Here is a 20,856-nt window from a genome sequence, read left to right on the forward strand (position 1 = left end):
TGAGTATCTATACACTGATAATGAGCACACTGCACTGTATAATGATGTGAGTATCTATACACTGATAATGAGCACACTGCACTGTATAATGATGTGAGTATCTATACACTGATAATGAGCACACTGCACTGTATAATGATGTGAGTATCTATACACTGATAATGAGTATGCTGCACTGTATAATGATGTGAGTATCTATACACTGATAATGAGCACACTGTACTGTATAATGATGTGAGTATCTATACACTGATAATGAGCACACTGCACTGAATAATGATGTGAGTATCTATACACTGATAATGAGCATGCTGCACTGTATAATGATGTGATTATCTATATACTGATAATGAGCACACTGCACTGTATAATGATGTGAGTATCTATACACTGATAATGAGCACACTGTACTGTATAATGATGTGAGTATCTATATACTGATAATGAGCACACTGCACTGTATAATGATGTGAGTATCTATACACTGATAATGAGCACACTGCACTGTATAATGATGTGAGTATCTATACACTGATAATGAGCACACAGTACTGTATAATGATGTGAGTATCTATACACTGATAATGAGCACACTGTACTGTATAATGATGTGAGTATCTATACACTGATAATGAGCACACTGCACTGTATAATGATGTGAATATCTATACACTGATAATGAGCACACTGCACTGTATAATGATGTGAATATCTATAGACCGATAATGAGCACACTGCACTATATAATGATGTGAATATCTATATACTGATAATGAGCACGCTGCACTGTATAATGATGTGAGTATCTATACACTGATAATGAGCACACAGTACTGTATAATGATGTGAGTATCTATACACTGATAATGAGCACACTGCACTGTATAATGATGTGAGTATCTATAGACCGATAATGAGCACACTGCACTATATAATGATGTGAATATCTATACACTGATAATGAGCACGCTGCACTGTATAATGATAATGAGTATCTATACACTGATAATGAGCACACTGCACTGTATAATGATGTGAGTATCTATACACTGATAATGAGCATGCTGTACTGTATAGTGATGTGAGTATATATACACTGATAATGAGCACACTGTACTGTATAATGATGTGAGTATCTATACACTGATAATGAGCACGCTGCACTTTATAATGATGTGAGTATCTATACACTGATAATGAGCACACTGTACTGTATAATGATGTAAGTATCTATATACTGATAATGAGCACGCTGCACTGTATAATGATGTGAGTATCTATACACTGATAATGAGCACACTGTACTGTATAATGATGTGAGTATCTATATACTGATAATGAGCACACTGCACTTTATAATGATGTGAGTATCTATACACTGATAATGAGCACACTGCACTGTATAATGATGTGAGTATCTATACACTGATAATGAGCACACAGTACTGTATAATGATGTGAGTATCTATACACTGATAATGAGCACGCTGCACTGTATAATGATGTGAGTATCTATATACTGAAAATGAGCATACTGCACTGTATAATGATTTGAGTATCTATACACTGATAATGAGCACACTGTACTGTATAATGATGTGAGTATCTATACACTGATAATGAGCACGCTGCACTGTATAATGATGTGAGTATCTATATACTGAAAATGAGCATACTGCACTGTATAATGATGTGAGTATCTATACACTGATAATGAGCACGCTGCACTGTATAATGATACTGAGTATCTATACACTGATAATGAGCACACTGTACTTTATAATGATGTGAGTATCTATACACCGATAATGAGCACACTGCACTGTATAATGATGTGAGTATCTATACACCGATAATGAGCACACTGCACTGTATAATGATGTGAGTATCTATACACTGATAACGAGCACACTGCACTGTATAATGATGTGAGTATCTATACGTTAATAATGAGCACACTGTACTGTATAATGATGTGAGTATCTATTCAATTCTAACGAGCACACTGCACTGTATAATGATGTGAGTATCTATACACTGATAATGAGCACGCTGCACTGTATAATGATGTGAGTATCTATATATTGATAATGAGCACACTTCACTGTATAATGATGTGAGTATCTATACACTGATAATGAGCATGCTGCACTGTATAATGATGTGAGTATCTATACACTGATAATGAGCACACTACACTATATAATGATGTGAGTGCCAAAAACAAAATTTATGCTTACCTGATAAATTTCTTTCTCTTGTGGTGTATCCAGTCCACGGGTTCATCCATTACTTGTGGGATATTCTCCTTCCCAACAGGAAGTTGCAAGAGGACACCCACAGCAGAGCTGTCTATATAGCTCCTCCCCTAACCCCCACCTCCAGTCATTCGACCAAAGACAAGTAAGAAAAAGGAGAAACTATAGGGTGCAGTGGTGACTGTAGTTTTAAAAATAAAAACACCTGCCTTAAAGTGACAGGGCGGGCCGTGGACTGGATACACCACAAGAGAAAGAAATTTATCAGGTAAGCATAAATTTTGTTTTCTCTTGTAAGGTGTATCCAGTCCACGGGTTCATCCATTACTTGTGGGATACCAATACCAAAGCTTTAGGACACGGATGAAGGGAGGGACAAGGCAGGAACTTAAACGGAAGGCACCACTGCCTGTAAGACCTTTCTCCCAAGAATAGCCTTCGAGGAAGCAAAAGTATCAAATTTGTAGAATTTAGAAAAAGTATGAAGCGAAGACCAAGTCGCTGCCTTACAAATCTGTTCAATAGAGGCCTCATGTTTAAAAGCCCATGTGGAAGCTACCGCTCTAGTAGAATGAGCTGTAATTCTTTCAGGAGGCTGCTGGCCAGCAGTCTCATAAGCTAAACGGAATATGCTTCTCAGCCAAAAAGAAAGAAGTTGCCGAAGCCTTTTGGCCTCTCCTCTTTCCAGAATAGACAACAAACAATGCAGATGTTTGACGAAAATCCTTAGTAGCTTGCACATAAAACTTTAAAGCACGAACCACGTCAAGATTGTGTAACAGACATTCCTTCTTTGAAGAAGGATTAGGACACAGTGACGGAACAACAATTTCCTGATTGATATTCTTATTAGATACCACCTTAGGAAGAAACCCAGGTTTGGTACGCAAAACTACCCCTTATCTGCATGGAAGGTCAGATAAGGGGAATCACACTGTAAGGCAGATAACTCTGAAACTCTTCGAGCCGAAGAGATAGCTACTAGGAACAGAACTTTCCAAGATAAAAGCTTGATATCTATGGAATGCAAAGGTTCAAACAGAACCCCTTGAAGAACTTTAAGAACTAAATTTAAACTCCATGGCGGAGCAACAGGTTTAAACACAGGCCTGATTCTAACCAAAGCCTGACAAAACGCCTGAACGCCTGGAACATCAGCCAGACACTTGTGCAAAAGAATAGACAGAGCAGAAATCTGTCCCTTTAAGGAACTAGCCGATAATCCCTTTTCCAATCCTTCTTGAAGAAAAGATAATATCCTAGGAATCCTGACCTTACTCCACAAGTAACCCTTGGATTCACACTAATGAAGATATTTACACCATATCTTATGATAGATTTTCCTGGTGACAGGCTTTCGAGCCTGAATCAAGGTATCAATGACCGACTCGAAGAAACCACGTTTTGATAAAATCAAGCGTTCAATCTCCAAGCAGTCAGACGCAGAGAAATTAGATTTGGATGTTTTAATGGACCTTGGAGTAGAAGGTCCCGCCTCAGCGGCAGAGTCCATGGTGGAAAGGATGACATGTCCACCAGATCTGCATACCAGGTCCTGCGTGGCCACGCAGGTGCTATCAAAATCACCGAAGCTCTCTCCTGCTTGATCTTGGCAATCAGACGAGGGAGGAGAGGAAATGGTGGAAACACATAAGCCAGGCTGAAGAACCAGGGCACTGCTAGAGCATCTATCAGCGTTGCCTGGGGATCCCTTGACCTGGACCCGTAACGAGGAAGCTTGGCGTTCTGACGAGACGCCATCAGATCCAGTTCTGGTTTGCCCCATAGTTGAATCAGCTGGGCAAATATCTCCGGATGGAGCTCCCACTCCCCCGGATGAAAAGTCTGCCGACTTAGAAAATCCGCCTCCCAGTTCTCTACTCCTGGGATATGGATAGCTGAAAGATGGCAAGAGTGAACCTCTGCCCAAAGAATTATCTTGGAAACCTCCATCATTGCCAGGGGACTCCTTGTTCCCCCCTGATGGTTGATATAGGCTACAGTCGTGATGTTGTCTGACTGAAATCTGATGAATCTGACCGCAGCTAGTTGAAGCCAAGTCTGAAGAGCATTGAATATCGCTCTTAGCTCCAGAATGTTTATCGGAAGGAGGGCCTCCTCCTGAGTCCACGAACCCTGAGCCTTCAGGGAATTCCAGACAGCGCCCCAGCCCAGAAGGCTGGCATCTGTCGTTACTATAGTCCACTCTGGCCTGCAGAAACTCATTCCCCTGGACAGATGGACCCTAGATAACCACCAGAGAAGAGAATCCCTGGTCTCTTGATCCAGATTTAACAGAGGAGACAAATCTGTGTAGTCCCCATCCCACCAGTCACCACATATCTTTTGATATTTCCTATCTTGTCGAGAGTTGCAAGAGAATGACTGGGGGTGGGGGTTAGGGGAGGAGCTATATAGACAGCTCTGCTGTGGGTGTACTCTTGCAACTTCCTGTTGGGAAGGAGAATATCCCACAAGTAATGGATGAACCCGTGGACTGGATACACCTTACAAGAGAAAGAAGGAAGAAAAGAGAGAGGCGCTATGTGTGTACCAATATAAACAGATGAGTGAGAAAAAAAGGCCCACAACAGGGTACTCACATTCTGTAGGAGCACTCAGACAGTGCTATTAGGCGCGGACTGGGTACTTAACAGCAACCCAGCTTGCTGAAACTTCCGGCGTGTCTCCAGGGACAATCCAAAGGCCCCCTTCTCGAACTAGAAAGATGGGTGGTCCAGGTGATGAGCTCCAGCAAGTCAGGTGGTACGTGCAGGTAATATAAGAGGTCCCCACAGCAGGCAGGAGCAATCCCAGTAATGGGAATAGAGATGGTGTGTTAAGTAGAAATGATCAGTAGCAGTCCCAGGTTAAAATATAACAAAAGATATATTTATTAAAACCAATTAATAAACTGGAACAGTAGGGCAGGGCAAACAAGTCCCCCCCTATAATCATGCGACGCGTTTCTCAGCTATAATGCTGTTTCATCAGGCATATATATTCACATATATACTGAAATAGCTATTTCCTTTATATAATGATGTATCTATACACTGATAATGAACACGCTGCACTGTATAATGATGTATCTATACACTGATAATGAGCACACTGCACTGTATGATGATGTGAGTATCTCTATACACTGATAATGAGCACGCTATACTGTATAATGATGTGAGTATTTATACACTGATAATGAGCACACTGCACTGTATAATGATGTGAGTATCTATACACTGATAATGAGCACACTGTACTGTATAATGATGTGAGTATCTATACACTGATAATGAGCACACTGTACTGTATAATGATGTGAGTATCTATACACTGATAATGAGCACGCTGCACTGTATAATGATGTGAGTATCTATACACAGATAATGAGCACACTGCACTGTATAATGATGTGAGTATCTATACACTGATAATGAGCACACTGCACTGTATAATGATGTGAGTATATATACACTGATAATGAGCACACTGTACTGTATAATGATGTGAGTATACATACACTGATAATGAGCACACTGCACTGTATGATTATGCTGAATATTTACATACTGATAATGACAGCACTGTCTTGTGCTATACAATTTTAAAGGACAGGTGATGTATAATGAGTATTACACACTAATAGTAAACATACGTACTGTATAATGATGCACATACTCAGATGATGACAAGTAAATTACAGGGCTATTTGCTAACTGTAGATGTTTGATGCTAAGACACTTCCTGCACCTAGCTGTGTGTCATGCTGTAATTGGCATATTGTGTCTGAACCTGTGTACACCTATTACTAACACGCCTGACATGTATTAATAGAGCAGATACCAGCCCTAGCAGCGTACCGTTAGTTCAGTAGAGGAAGAAGTGATTTACAATGTGCCAACACATTCCACATAGCGTTAAACTGGAGAAGCAGAAGCCTGGAGTACGCACAATCTGAAAGCTGGGGAGTCACTATATTACGAAGAAAGGTGCAGGCAGGCACTACACAGAGGTGCTGAATAAAATTCTATTTTATTGTAGAAAAATAAATAAAAAGACAAAACGTCCAAAAAGGTGAACAGACACAGAACAGGAGGACAGACAGACAGACAAGACGTTTGACGCATTTTGCACGCCCTACAAGCGCTTACTGATAGACATAATATATACATAGGGAGTGCTCTATAAATACCCTACATCAAGACAAAATTGACCTCTTAGTAACAACACAGAAATTAAAATCAATTTTAATGTGTCCTAATGTAAGTACTGGTTAGAGACACAAGTATATAAAGGCAGATACATAAAAAGACAATATCCAAACTTGCAAAGCAAAAGTATCTTATGAGATACACACACATATGTAAATATTTTAAAATTATTCAAGTTTGACTGAATAATCAGAAAAACAGACAAGCACTAATTTATAAAAATGTAGAAAATAAAGACACCTCACCATAACTTAACCTAAGATAATGGCATATCCCTGATATAGCAAAAATTAGGAACTCTTGAGGGATATACTGAATATTTAATAAGAGGGGGAAAAATTCCCTATATTACCTCTAGAGAGGGTAGTGGATAAATAAACTGCCTTGCAGCAAAAGAGGGCAAAGATTTTAGATACTTGTCAGAGATCAGAATTTAAAGGGACAAAAAAACTAAGATTGTACTTTACAATTCTTAAAGGGACAGTCTACTCCAGAATTGTTATTGTTTAGAAAGATAGATAATCCCTTTATTACCCATTCCCCAGTTTTGCATAACCAACACTGTTATATTAATACACTTTTTACCTCTGTAATTACCTTGTATCTAAGCCTCTACAGACTGCCTCCTTATGTCAGTTCTTTTGACAGACATGCATTTAAGCCAATTAGTGCTGACTCATAAAAAAAGTCCACAGGAGTGAGCACAAACATCCTTTAATTATTCGTAATCTGAGTGTTATTAAAAAGGTTGAGGTGGCCTGGCAGAAATTATGTGGGGAACTTGATATAAATTACAGACTTTCTAGATTTTTACCTATTTTAGGGAGCCCAGAGTTCCTCCCCGCCTCAGCACTGGCATTTTTCAGTACTGGTATTTGCAAGGATTTAGATATGTTTATCAATTAGTAGAACCGGAATACACAAATTATTAAAGCTTTTGATCAAATCAGAAAGGAATTTGATCTTCACAAACATTTTTATGCCTATCTACAACTTAGACATTTTCTCTACCAAATTATGTCAGATTCTAATAGTAGCTGTGATAATATTATTTTGATCGTGGGGAGGAGAGTCCACGGCTTCATTCATTACTTATGGGAATTAAGAACCTGGCCAGCAGAGGCAAAGACACCCTAGCCAAAGTCTCAAATTGCAAGGCCGCCAGCTCAGAGACTCTGCAAGCCGATGCAATAGCCAACAGAAAGAGAACTGGCAAGGATCGCTGGGAGAGTTGGAAATTTATATCCAATTAGTAGGTAATGGAAAGAGTCGCATAGTAAACTACTACATTTCTCTTATATTTCTCCAGTAATCCTTGCTAAATGGGACAAAAAATGTTCTGGTAGTTGTTATCACAGTACATATCCCAACGCAGATACGATGCATTGCTTTAGGTACTGACCAAAAATTAGAGTCAGAGTAGAGTCAATCTCTGGTTAAATAAATTCACCCATCATAACTTATTCTCTCCAACAATTATTATTTTTTTGTACTGCTCTAAAATCTTTAACACTGCCATAATGGTGGCAAGGATTAAATATTGCAACACTGGAAGGCAGATAAACCCCCTAGAATTGCAGAATTTGTTCAAAAAATGCATTTACAAATGATACTAGAACAATACCAAATGGAGACAAAGAATGAGAAACAATTTAAAACCTTTTCTGAAAAATGGTTAAAATTAAAGAGACACTCAACACCAGAATTTTTGTTGTTTAAAAAGAAAGATAATCCCTTCATTACCCATTCCCCAGTTTTGCATAACCAACACAGTTATAATAATACACGTTTTACCTTTGTAATTACCTTGTATCTAAACCTCTGCAGACTGCCCCCTTATTTCAGTTCTTTTGACAGACTTGCATTCTAGACAATCAGTGCTCACTCCTAGGTCACTGCACGTGCATGAGCTCAATGTTATCTATATGAAACACATGAACTAATGCCCTCTAGTGGTCAAAATGCATTCAGATTAGCGGCAGTCTTCAAGGTCTAAGAAATTAGCATATGAACCTCCCTAGGTTTAGCTTTCAACTAAGAATACCAAGAGAACAAAGCAAATCTGGTGATTAAAGTAAATTGGGAAGTTGGTTAAAATTACATGCCCTATTTAAATCATTAAAGTTTTTTTTGGACTTGACTGTCCCTTTAATAGTCATTTCCAATTGCAACACAGATGCAGACTATCTATCCTTTACGTAAATCTATCTTTTTTATACCGCAATACTGGAGGGGTATCTCCCAATCCAGTGGGCCAATTATTCAGAGAGAAGAGAAAGAGGGGAGTAGGGACCCTTTTTTTTTGTTTTTTGTTCCGTTTGGTTTTGTTTAAAGTATAGACAGAAAAGTGCAACATTATTTATGTTAAGAGAGATACTGTATTGTTGTTTTTTGTACTTTGGATAAAATCAAGGAAAGAAAGAGAGAAGAATAGTAACCTATGGAATAAGAACTCATATTATTCTAAAAAGGAGATGTGTACATGTCAGCAGACCTATTTTTTCCTATTAAGGATGATTTTTGTTTATTTTTCACTTTTGTCTTGTCTGTAGTACCATTTACAAAATCATTGTCATTGCTACAGTATTTGCTTTTTGAAAACATAATTTATGTAAGAACTTACCTGATAAATTAATTTCTTTCATATTGGCAAGAGTCCATGAGCTAGTGACGTATGGGATATACAATCCTGCCAGGAGGGGCAAAGTTTCCCATACCTCAAAATGCCTATAAATACACCCCTCACCACACCCACAATTCAGTTTAACGAATAGCCAAGTAGTGGGGTGATAAAGAAAGGAGTAAAAAGCATCTACAAAGGAATTTGGAAATAATTGTGCTTTATACAAAAAAATCATAACCACCATAAAAAGGGTGGGCCTCATGGACTCTTGCCAATATGATAGAAATGAATTTATCAGGTAAGTTCTTACATAAATTATGTTTTCTTTCATGTAATTGGCAAGAGTCCATGAGCTAATGACTTATGGGATAGCAATACCAAAGATGTGGAACTCCACACAAGAGTCACTAGAGAGGGAGGGATAAAAATAAACAACAGCCATTTTCCGCTGAAAAAAATAATCCACAACCCAAAATATAAGTTATTCTCATAAATGAAAGGAAAAACTTAAATCAGAAGCAGAAGAATCAAACTGAAACAGCTGCCTGAAGAATTTTTCTACCAAAAACTGCTTCAGAAGAAGCAAATACATCAAAATGGTAGAATTTAGTAAATGTATGCAAAGAAGACCAAGTTGCAGCTTTGCAAATCTGATCAACGGAAGCTTCATTCTTAAAAGCCCAGGAAGTGGAGACTGATCCAGTAGAATGAGCTGTAATTCTCTGAGGCGGGGCTTGACCCGACTCCAAATAAGCCTGATGAATCAAAAGCTTTATCCACGAAGCCAAAGAAACGGCAGAAGCCTTCTGATCTTTCCTGGAACCAGAAAAAGTAAATGTATGCTTACCTGATAAATTAATTTCTTCTATGATACGACGAGTCCACGGATTCATCCTTTACTTGTGGGATATTATCCTCCTGCTAACAGGAAGTGGCAAAGAGCACCACAGCAGAGCTGTCTATATAGCTCCTCCCTTAACGCCACCCCCAGTCATTTGACCGAAGGTACAGGAAGAAGAAGGAGAAACTAAAAGGTGCAGAGGTGACTGAAGTTTCAGATCAAAAAAATATAATCCGTCTTAAATTGACAGGGCGGGCCGTGGATTTGTCGTATCATAGAAGAAATTAATTTATCAGGTAAGCATAAATTTACTTTTCTTCTATAAGATACGACGAGTCCACGGATTTCATCCTTACTTGTGGGATACAATACCAAAGCAACAGGACACGGATGAAAGGGAGGGACAAGACAGAGACCTAAACGGAAGGAACCACTGCTTGAAGAACTTTCCTCCCCAAAACAGCCTCATAAGAAGCAAAGGTATCAAATTTGTAAAATTTGGAAAAAGTGTGAAGGGACGACCAAGTCGCAGCCTTACAAATCTGTTCAACAGAAGTAGAATGAGCCGTAATTCTTTCAGGAGTCTGCTGTCCAGCAGTCTCATATGCCAGGCGGATGATACTCCTCAGCCAAAAAGAAAGAGAGGTAGCCGTAGCTTTCTGACCCCTACGCTTTCCAGAATAAACAATGAATAATGAAGATGATTGACGGAAATCCTTAGTTGCCTGTAAGTAAAACTTTAAGGCACGGACCACGTCCAGGTTATCAGGTTAACAGACGCTCCTTCTTAGAAGAAGGATTAGGACACAAAGAAGGAACAACAATTTCCTGATTAAAATTCTTATTGGAAACAACCTTGGGAAGAAAAACACAATTTATGCTTACCTGATAAATTTATTTCTCTTGTGGTGTATCCAGTCCACGGATCATCCATTACTTGTGGGATATTCTCATTCCCAACAGGAAGTTGCAAGAGGACACCCACAGCAGAGCTGTAATATAGCTCCTCCCCTAACTGTCATAGCCAGTCATTCGACTGAAAACAAGCCGAGAAAGGAGGAACCATAGGGTGCAGTGGTTACTGCAGTTTAAATTTAAAAATTACCTGCCTTAAAATGACAGGGCGGGCCGTGGACTGGATACACCACAAGAGAAATAAATTTATCAGGTAAGCATAAATTGTGTTTTCTCTTGTAAGGTGTATCCAGTCCACGGATCATCCATTACTTGTGGGATACCAATACCAAAGCTAAAGTACACGGATGAAGGGAGGGACAAGGCAGGTACTTAAATGGAAGGAACCACTGCCTGTAAAACCTCTCCCCCAAATATAGCCTCCGAAGAAGCAAAAGTATCAAATTTATAAAATTTTGAAAAAGTATGAAGCGAAGACCAAGTCGCCGCCTTGCAAATCTGTTCAACAGAAGCCTCATTTTTAAAGGCCCAAATGGAAGCCACAGTTCTAGTGGAATGAGCTGTAATCCTTTCAGGAGGCTGCTGTCCAGCAGTCTCATAGGCTAAGCGGATTATGTTTTTTAGCCAAAAAGAAAGAGAGGTTGCTGAAGCCTTTTGACCTCTCCTCTGTCCAGAGTAGACAACAAACAAAGCAGATGTTTGACGAAAATCTTTAGTAGCTTGTAAGTAAAACTTTAAAACACGGACCACGTCCAGATTGTGTAATAGACGTTCCTTCTTCGAAGAAGGATTAGGACACAAGGATGGAACAACAATCTCTTGATTGATATTCTTGTTAGATACCACCTTAGGTAAGAACCCAGGTTTGGTACGCAGGACTACCTTATCTGTATGAAAAATCAGATAAGGAGAATCACATTATAAGGCAGATAGCTCAGAGACTCTACGAGCCGAGGAAATAGCTACCAAAAAAAGAACTTTCCAAGATAAAAGTTTGATATCTATGGAATGAAGAGGTTCAAACGGAACTCCTTGAAGAACCTTAAGAACCAAATTTAAGCTCCATGGTGGAGCAACAGGTTTAAACACAGGCTTGATTCTAACTAAAGCCTGACAAAATGCCTGAACGTCTGGAACATCTGCCAGACGCTTGTGCAAAAGAATAGACAGAGCAGAAATCTGTCCCTTTAAGGAACTAGCTGACTGTTACAGAAGCATTAGTTATTTTGTTGTGAAGAGCTTATTTCCCAGCAGCAATGCCTGAACCAGCAAGCCAGCGCCTAAGAAGGGCTCCAAGAAAACCGTAACAAGTATCATTTCATAAAGAGTTAACTCTTTTTTTTCAGCTTTTAGAAACTATTGTCTAATCACCTCTGGAGCCAGACTGCTAATTGATAAGATGAACTTGTAAACTTGTTATCTTAAGTACTGTAATCCTATTGTGGCCTGTCAAAGGACAGTGCTCTCTATCTAAATGTGTGATGGGGGATTTTGTGCTTCCCCCCCTCTCCCCCTGGGAGTGCCCTGTGTGCATGTAACCTTAATAAAAAGCAGGCTGGGCATCCCAGTCCTGAGTTCTTGTTTGACCCTCAATCGCAGCGTTGACTAGTTTTTGTGGGCAGAAGGGTATCCTAGCTGTACTGCAGCTAAGGGAGATTATTCTATATTTGCGAGACTCATATAGAATACTATGGAAAGCAGCTTCTCCCCTCTTTAGCAATAGGGATCCAGGCTACTAAGCGGTCCATCTCTCAGCGAGACTAAGGGTAACCGTAACATTTGGCGGCAGCGGCGGGATTTTCCTGGATTTCCTAGGAGAGGTACAGAACGGATGGAGAGCGCTTACGAAAAATTGAAGCGTACAACCCTAAAGGATTTACTTGAAAGCAGAGGGGGGTACGCCAGCAACCGGCCGAGGAGAGAGCTGATCGCAGAATTGACCGAACTGGATCAGAGCTTCACAATGGCGGAAACACCGACCACGATTAGTGACGAAAAAACCAGGATTGTTCGGGAAAGGCTCTCATTATACGGGCCGAACCCCTCCATGGAATTGGTACAGCAGTTGATGGCGGAGGCGGACGAGGATATACGAGAGACTCGAGCCCACGAACTCAACCTAGCGAACGCACACCGCAATGCTGAAGCACCGCAGGTAATCATCCCTGTCGAAAATGCTGGGAGGCCCAAGATACCCTATGCGGCATTTCGACCCTTCCTAGAGAGCGAGACAGGGATTGATGAATATTTGGCGGACTTCGAAAGGCAATGTGCCCTGCACCAGATTCCCAACAGAGAGTGGCCCACGATATTGTCTGGGAAACTATCCGGGCGAGCCCTGGAAGCCTTTCGTACTCTGGGTGCTGAGGAAGTGACACAGTATGAGCTAGTTAAGGAGACACTGTTGCGACGGTACGCTGTAACTCCGGACACGTATCGCCGACAGTTTCGGGGCACGGAAAAGAAGCCTAACGATACCCATATGGAATGGGCGCACCGAATGCGGAGAGCGGCAAATCACTGGCTGAGCGGATGTAAAGCGGTGACTGGGGAGGAAATTTTACAATTGTTTCTCTTAGAACATTTTTATAATGGCATGGAACAGCAAGGGAAGGAATGGCTGCGAGACAGGCGGCCTTCTACCTTAGAAGAAGCAGCCAAATTGGCCGATGAACATTATGACTCCCGTCTTCACGAACCCATGAACTACCGAGCTCCAGCACGGGTCGAACCCAGAGAGGTTTACCGTGCACCCCCTTGTGCTGAATTCCGAGCCCCGGTGCCCACAGGGCCCGTCCGACACTCAGGACCACCCAATAACAGCTCTGAGCGTCCCAGACCGACTTGCCACCGATGCAAGCAACCAGGGCATTTCATGGCTAGCTGCCCCCTTAATACGCACCAGACACCCAGGAATTACAATTACCCCTCTGGGTCCTATCGTCCGGCCCGGGCCCTCTGTGTTAACCAAGAGGCCCCTATGGAGGGATATGTGGGGCCGCTTCACGAGGCAGACCCTGTATATGCTGCCTCAGATAACCGCCAGCACCATCGGCAGAGGGTATGGCTCGAGGGGCGATCTACCGAGGGATTGCGAGACACAGGGGCTACTATCACGCTGGTACAGAGTCATTTGGTGCCAGAGCACAAGCGATCCGGACAGACTGTGGCCGTTAGAGTGGCGGGGGGGGATGTGTACAAAATTCCAACAGCTAAAGTACATCTTGATTGGGGAGCGGGAAAGGGGGCTGTGAACGTGGGCCTAATGGATAATTTACCTGCCGAAGTACTACTGGGCAACGATTTGGGCCCCATGACTTCTGCCTATGCTCCAGTATGCAACAACGAGGCGGACCCAGTGACTACACGGGCCCAAGCCCGGACGGAGCGAGAGCTCTCACCAGTGCGGGAGACACAGGTAAGACCTACCCCGACCTTGCCTGACAGGTTAGGCCCCATACACTGGGACACCCCAGATGCTTTCGAGGCAGAGTCTAAGACTGACCCGACCTTACAAAAGTACCGGGAACGAGCAGAGACCGGAGGGGGCGGGGCAGATAACGAAACATTCTTATGGGAAAAAGGGAAACTATACCGCTGGACAGAGAAAAGGGGACAGCGTAGGCGACAGCTGGTAGTGCCCCACAAATACCGTCAAGAAATCCTCAAAATAGGCCACGACATCCCCTTAGCAGGCCACCTAGCCGTTACCCGTACCCTACACCGCATTACTCACACGTTCTTTTGGCCAGGGGTGCACGCTGACGTTAGAACTTACTGTAACACCTGCGATGTGTGTCAACGAGTAGGAAGGCGAGGCGATCACCCTAAAGCCCAGCTAGTAAATATGCCCATTGTAGAGGAACCCTTCAGCCGGGTTGCTATTGACCTAGTGGGACCACTGGCTACCCCTAGTCCCTCCGGTAAGCGATACATTCTTACCGTAGTGGACTACGCTACCAGGTACCCAGAGGCTGTCGCCCTATCCAACATACAAGCGGATACGGTAGCGAATGCACTAGTACAGGTGTTCTCCCGGGTAGGATTTCCAAAAGAAATCCTATCCGACCGAGGCACCCAATTTACGGCTGAATTGACCCAACAACTCTGGCAGGTTTGCAAAATTAAGTCCCTCCTGAGCTCCCCATACCACCCCCAGACGAACGGGCTGTGTGAGAGGTTCAATGGGACCCTCAAGCAAATGCTCAAGACGTTCACTCAGGAATACCGAGACTGGGAACGCTTCCTGCCGCACCTCCTATTTGCTTATCGGGAGGTGCCCCAGGAAACGACAGGGTTCTCTCCCTTCGAGTTGCTCTACGGAAGAAAGGTACGGGGACCCCTAAACCTGATCCGGGAGCACTGGGAGGGAGAGATGGAGGCTGACGGTGTCCCCATTGTGCCATACGTGCTGGAACTCAGGGACCGAATGGAGCAATTAGCCAAATCCGTGCGGGCTAATCTCCAGTTGGCCCAGAGAAGACAGAAAGTATGGTACGATCGGGGGGCCCGAAAGAGAATCTTCACCATAGGACAAAAGGTGTTAGTACTTAAGCCGGTGAAGACAGACAAATTGCAGGCGTCCTGGCAGGGTCCCTACCAGATCGTAGAGAAAAGGGGAGACACCACTTATGTGATAGCTAGCTGCCACGACAACAATCTTAGAAAGACATTCCATGTAAACATGCTCAAGGAATATTTTGAGCGACCAGAGAACGTGACGGCCGTATGTTGTTCCCCTCAGGAAGACCCCGACAGTTTACCCATTCCAGACCTATTAGAAAAGAGCCTCCCCACAGGTATAGTGGCACAGGTTCAGATAGGGGACCGACTTAGCCCCACTGAAAGGGAGCAGCTCAACCAACTCCTCCAGTCCAAACACCTCACCTTCTCCCCGAAGCCAGGGTACACTACTTTAACCACCCACCAGGTAGATACTCCGGGACAAGCTCCCTTGCGCCAGGCTCCGTACCGAATCCCCGAAGCAGTTAGGACAGGAATGAAGAAGGAGATCGATGAGATGCTCCAGCTCAGGGTAATTGAGCCCTCCGATAGTCCCTGGGCCTCCCCAGTTGTCTTGGTGCCCAAGAAAGATGGGACCACCCGGTTCTGCGTAGACTATCGGAGGCTCAATGAAAATACCGTGACGGACGCTTACCCTATGCCCAGGGTAGACGAGCTACTCGATCGTATAGCCAGGGGAAATTACCTGACCACTATTGACCTCTGCAAAGGTTACTGGCAGATTCCCCTGGCCCCGGAGGCTATCCCCAAGTCGGCATTCGTCACCCCATTCGGCTTATATCAGTTTAGGGTAATGCCGTTTGGGATGAAGAATGCCCCAGCTACATTCCAGCGCTTGGTGGATAGGCTCCTGGATGGCTTCCAGAGTTTTGCTTGCGCCTACCTGGACGACATAGCGATCCACAGTGAGTCCTGGGAGGACCACTTAGCTCATGTGGGAATGGTTCTGGATCAGATCCGGGCTGCTGGCCTGACTCTGAAGCCAGAGAAATGCCACTTTGGGATGGCCGAGGTACAGTACCTGGGTCACCGGGTGGGGTGTGGAAAACAGCGACCAGAGCCGGCCAAAATAGAAGCTGTCGCCAATTGGCCCACCCCCATCACTAAGACTCAGGTCCTAGCCTTCCTGGGCACGGCAGGGTACTATAGACGGTTCGTACCAGACTACAGCACACTTGCCAAACCCCTGACTGACTTGACCAAGAAGAACTTACCTCGACAGGTCCTGTGGTCTCCCCACTGTGAAACGGCTTTCCAGGCTCTCAAAAATGCTCTAATTAACGCTCCTGTCCTGGCGGCCCCAGCCCTTAACAAACGTTTTATCGTCCATACAGATGCTTCCATGTTCGGGCTGGGAGCCGTCCTCAGCCAAGTAGGCGAAGATGGAGGGGAGCATCCAGTTGCCTACATCAGCCGGAAGCTCCTGCCCCGCGAAGTCAGCTATGCAGCGGTCGAAAAGGAGTGTTTGGCTTTGGTGTGGGCATTAAAGAAATTGACTCCCTATTTATATGGTCAGGAGTTCACTCTGGTCACCGACCATAACCCGTTGGTGTGGCTGAACCGGGTCTCTGGAGATAACGGCAGGCTATTACGTTGGAGCTTATCGTTGCAACCCTTCAATTTCACCATTACTTACAGACCTGGGAAACAGAATGGCAACGCCGACGGGTTGTCCAGACAAACCGACCTCAGCCCCGCATAACCAGCGGTCTGGACAGCCTTAGTCTGCCCCGAAAAGGGGTCAGAGCGTGTCTGCCAGAGTGTTCCACAGAAAGGGAGCACTGTTACAGAAGCATTAGTTATTTTGTTGTGAAGAGCTTATTTCCCAGCAGCAATGCCTGAACCAGCAAGCCAGCGCCTAAGAAGGGCTCCAAGAAAACCGTAACAAGTATCATTTCATAAAGAGTTAACTCTTTTTTTTCAGCTTTTAGAAACTATTGTCTAATCACCTCTGGAGCCAGACTGCTAATTGATAAGATGAACTTGTAAACTTGTTATCTTAAGTACTGTAATCCTATTGTGGCCTGTCAAAGGACAGTGCTCTCTATCTAAATGTGTGATGGGGGATTTTGTGCTTCCCCCCCTCTCCCCCTGGGAGTGCCCTGTGTGCATGTAACCTTAATAAAAAGCAGGCTGGGCATCCCAGTCCTGAGTTCTTGTTTGACCCTCAATCGCAGCGTTGACTAGTTTTTGTGGGCAGAAGGGTATCCTAGCTGTACTGCAGCTAAGGGAGATTATTCTATATTTGCGAGACTCATATAGAATACTATGGAAAGCAGCTTCTCCCCTCTTTAGCAATAGGGATCCAGGCTACTAAGCGGTCCATCTCTCAGCGAGACTAAGGGTAACCGTAACACTGACAATCCTTTTTCCAAACCTTCTTGGAGAAAAGATAATATCCTGGGAATCCTGACCTTACTCCATGAGTAACCCTTGGATTCACACCAATAAAGATATTTACGCCATATCTTATGTTAAATTTTCCTGGTGACAGGCTTTCGTGCCTGTATTAAGGTATCAACAACTGACTCGGAGAAGCCACGCTTTGATAAAATCAAGCGTTCAATCTCCAGGCAGTCAGCCTCAGAGAAATTATATTTGTATGGTTGAAAGGACCCTGAAGTAGAAGGTCCTGTCTCAGAGGTAGAGACCATGTTGGAAAGGATGACATGTCCACTAGATCTGCATACCAGGTCCTGCGTGGCCACGCAGGTGCTATCAGAATCACCAATGCTCTCTCCTGCTTGATCTTGGCAATCAGTCGAGGGAGCAGAGGAAACGGTGGAAACACATAAGCCAGGTTGAAAGACCAGGGCGCTGCTAGAGCATCTATCAGTGTCGCCTTGGGATCCCTGGACCTGGATCCGTAACACGGAAGCTTGGCGTTCTGGCGAGACGCCATGAGATCCAGTTCTGGTTTGCCCCAACGATGAATCAGTTGTGCAAAAACCTACGGATGGAGTTCCCACTCTCCCGGATGAAAAGACTGACGACTTAGAAAATCCGCCTCCCAGTTCTCTACACCTGGGATATGGCATTGAATATCGCTCTTAGTTCCAGAATATTTATTGGAAGGAGAGACTCCTCCTGAGTCCACGATCCCTGAGCATTCAGGGAATTCCAGACTGCACCCCAACCTAGAAGGCTGGTATCTGTTGTTACAATTGTCCAATCTGGCCTGCGAAAGGTCATACCTTTGGACAGATGGACCCGAGATAGCCACCAGAGAAGAGATGTAAGCGTGCAAACGGCACTATGTCCATTGCCGCTACCATTAAGCCGATTACTTCCATACACTGAGCCACCGAAGGGCGCGGAATGGAATGAAGAACCCGGCAGGAATTTAGAAGCTTTGATAACCTGGACTCCGTCAGGTAAATTTTCATTTCTACAGAATCTATCCCTAGAAAGGAAACTCTTGTGAGTGGGGATAGAGAACTCTTTTCCTCGTTCACTTCCCACCCATGCGACCTCAGAAATGCCAGTATTATGTCCGTATGAGACTTGGCAATTTGGAAGTTTGACGCCTGCATCAGGATGTCGTCTAAATAAGGGGCTACTGCTATGCCCCGCGGCCTTAGGACCACCAGAAGCGACCCTAGAACCTTTGTAAAGATTCTTGGGGCTGTAGCTAATCCAAAGGGAAGAGCTACAAACTGGTAATGCCTGTCTAGAAAGGCAAACCTGAGAAACCGATGATGATCTTTGTGTATCGGAATGTGAAGATAAGCATCCTTTAGATCCACTGTAGTCATATATTGACCCTCCTGGATCATTGGTAGGATGGTACGAATAGTTTCCATCTTGAATGATGGAACTTTGAGGGATTTGTTTAAGATCTTTAGATCCAAAATTGGTCTGAAGGTTCCCTCTTTTTTTGGGAACCACAAACAGATTTGAGTAAAAACCCTGTCCCTGTTCCTCCTTTGGAACTGGATGGATCACTCCCATAACTAGGAGGTCTCGTACACAGTGTAAGAATGCCTCTCTCTTTATCTGGTTTGCAGATAATTGTGAAAGGTGAAATCTCGCTTTTGGGGGGAAGCTTTTAAGTCCAGGAGATATCCCTGGGATATAATTTCCAACGCCCAGGGATCCTGAACATCTCTTGCTCACGCCTGGGCGAAGAGTGAAAGTCTTCCCCCTACTAGATCCGTTACCGGATAGGGGGCCGTTCCTTCATGCTGTCTTAGAGGCAGCAGCAGGCTTTTTGGCCTGCTTACCCTTTTTCCAGGTCTGGATTGGTCTCCAGACCGTCTTGGATTGAGCAAAAGTTCCCTCTTGTTTAGCATTAGAGGAAGTTGATGCCGCACCTGCCTTGAAGTTTCGAAAGGCACGAAAATTAGACTGTTTGGCCCTAGATTTGGACCTGTCCTGAGGAAGGGCATGACCTTTTCCTCCAGTGATATCAGCAATAATCTCCTTCAAACCAGGCCCGAATAGGGTCTGCCCCTTGAAGGGAATGTTAAGTATCTTAGATTTTGAAGTCACGTCAGCTGACCATGATCTAAGCCATAGCGCTCTCCGCGCCTGTATAGCAATACCAGAATTCTTAGCCGTTAGTTTAGTCAAATGAACAATGGCATCAGAATAAAAGAATTGGCTAGCTTAAGTGCTCTAAGTTTGACAAGTATGTCATCCAATGGAGTCGCTACCTGTAAAGCCTCTTCCAGAGACTCAAACCAGTACGCCGCAACAGCAGTGACAGGGGCAATCCATGCAAGGGGCTGTAGGATAAAACCTTGTTGAATAAATATTTTCTTAAGGTAACCTCTAATTTTTTATCCATTGGATCTAAAAAAAAGCACAACTGTCCTCAACAGGGATAGTAGTACGCTTTACTAGAGTAGAAACTGCTCCCTCCACCTTAGGGACTGTCTGCCATAAGTCCCGTGTGGTGGCGTCTATTGGAAACATTTTTCTAAAAATAGGAGGGGAAGAGAACGGCACACCTGGCCTATCCCATTCCTTATTAATAATTTCTGTAAACCTTTTAGGTATTTGGAAAAACATCAGTACACACCGGCACTGCAAAGTATTTATCCAGTCTACACAAATTTAAATGTAGAAATATTAGAATCAGGTATCTTTCCTGAGTCATTAACATCACCCACTGACTGAAGCTCTCCTTCCTCAGCTTCTGCATATTGTGAGGCAGTATCAGACATGGTTCTTAAAGCGTCAGTATGCTCTGCATTTTGTCTCACCCCAGAGCTATCTCGCTAACCTCTAAGTTCAGGTAGTCTGACAATACCGCTGACAGTGTATTATCCATGACTGCCGCCATGTCTTGTAAAGTAAACGCTATGGGCCCCCTAGATGTACTTGGCGCCATTTGAGCGGGAGTCCCTTGGGCGGGAGTCAAAGGGTCTGACACATGGGGAGAGTTAGTCGGCATAACTTTCCCTTCGTCAGATTCCTCTGGTGATAATTTTTTAAAAACAGAATATGATATTTATTGCATAAAATGAAATCAGTACA

At 43.6% G+C, this 20,856-nt stretch overlaps 1 protein-coding gene across 1 annotated transcript in view; it reads right to left on the reverse strand.

Annotated features, from left to right (window-relative positions):
• The window catches only part of MUS81 (MUS81 structure-specific endonuclease subunit), a 491,008-nt gene that overhangs the window by 411,353 nt on the left and 58,799 nt on the right, over positions 1 to 20,856 (reverse strand).

This window comes from Bombina bombina, chromosome 7 (assembly GCF_027579735.1).
Source record: "Bombina bombina isolate aBomBom1 chromosome 7, aBomBom1.pri, whole genome shotgun sequence".
In the NCBI taxonomy this organism is placed as follows: domain Eukaryota; kingdom Metazoa; phylum Chordata; class Amphibia; order Anura; family Bombinatoridae; genus Bombina; species Bombina bombina.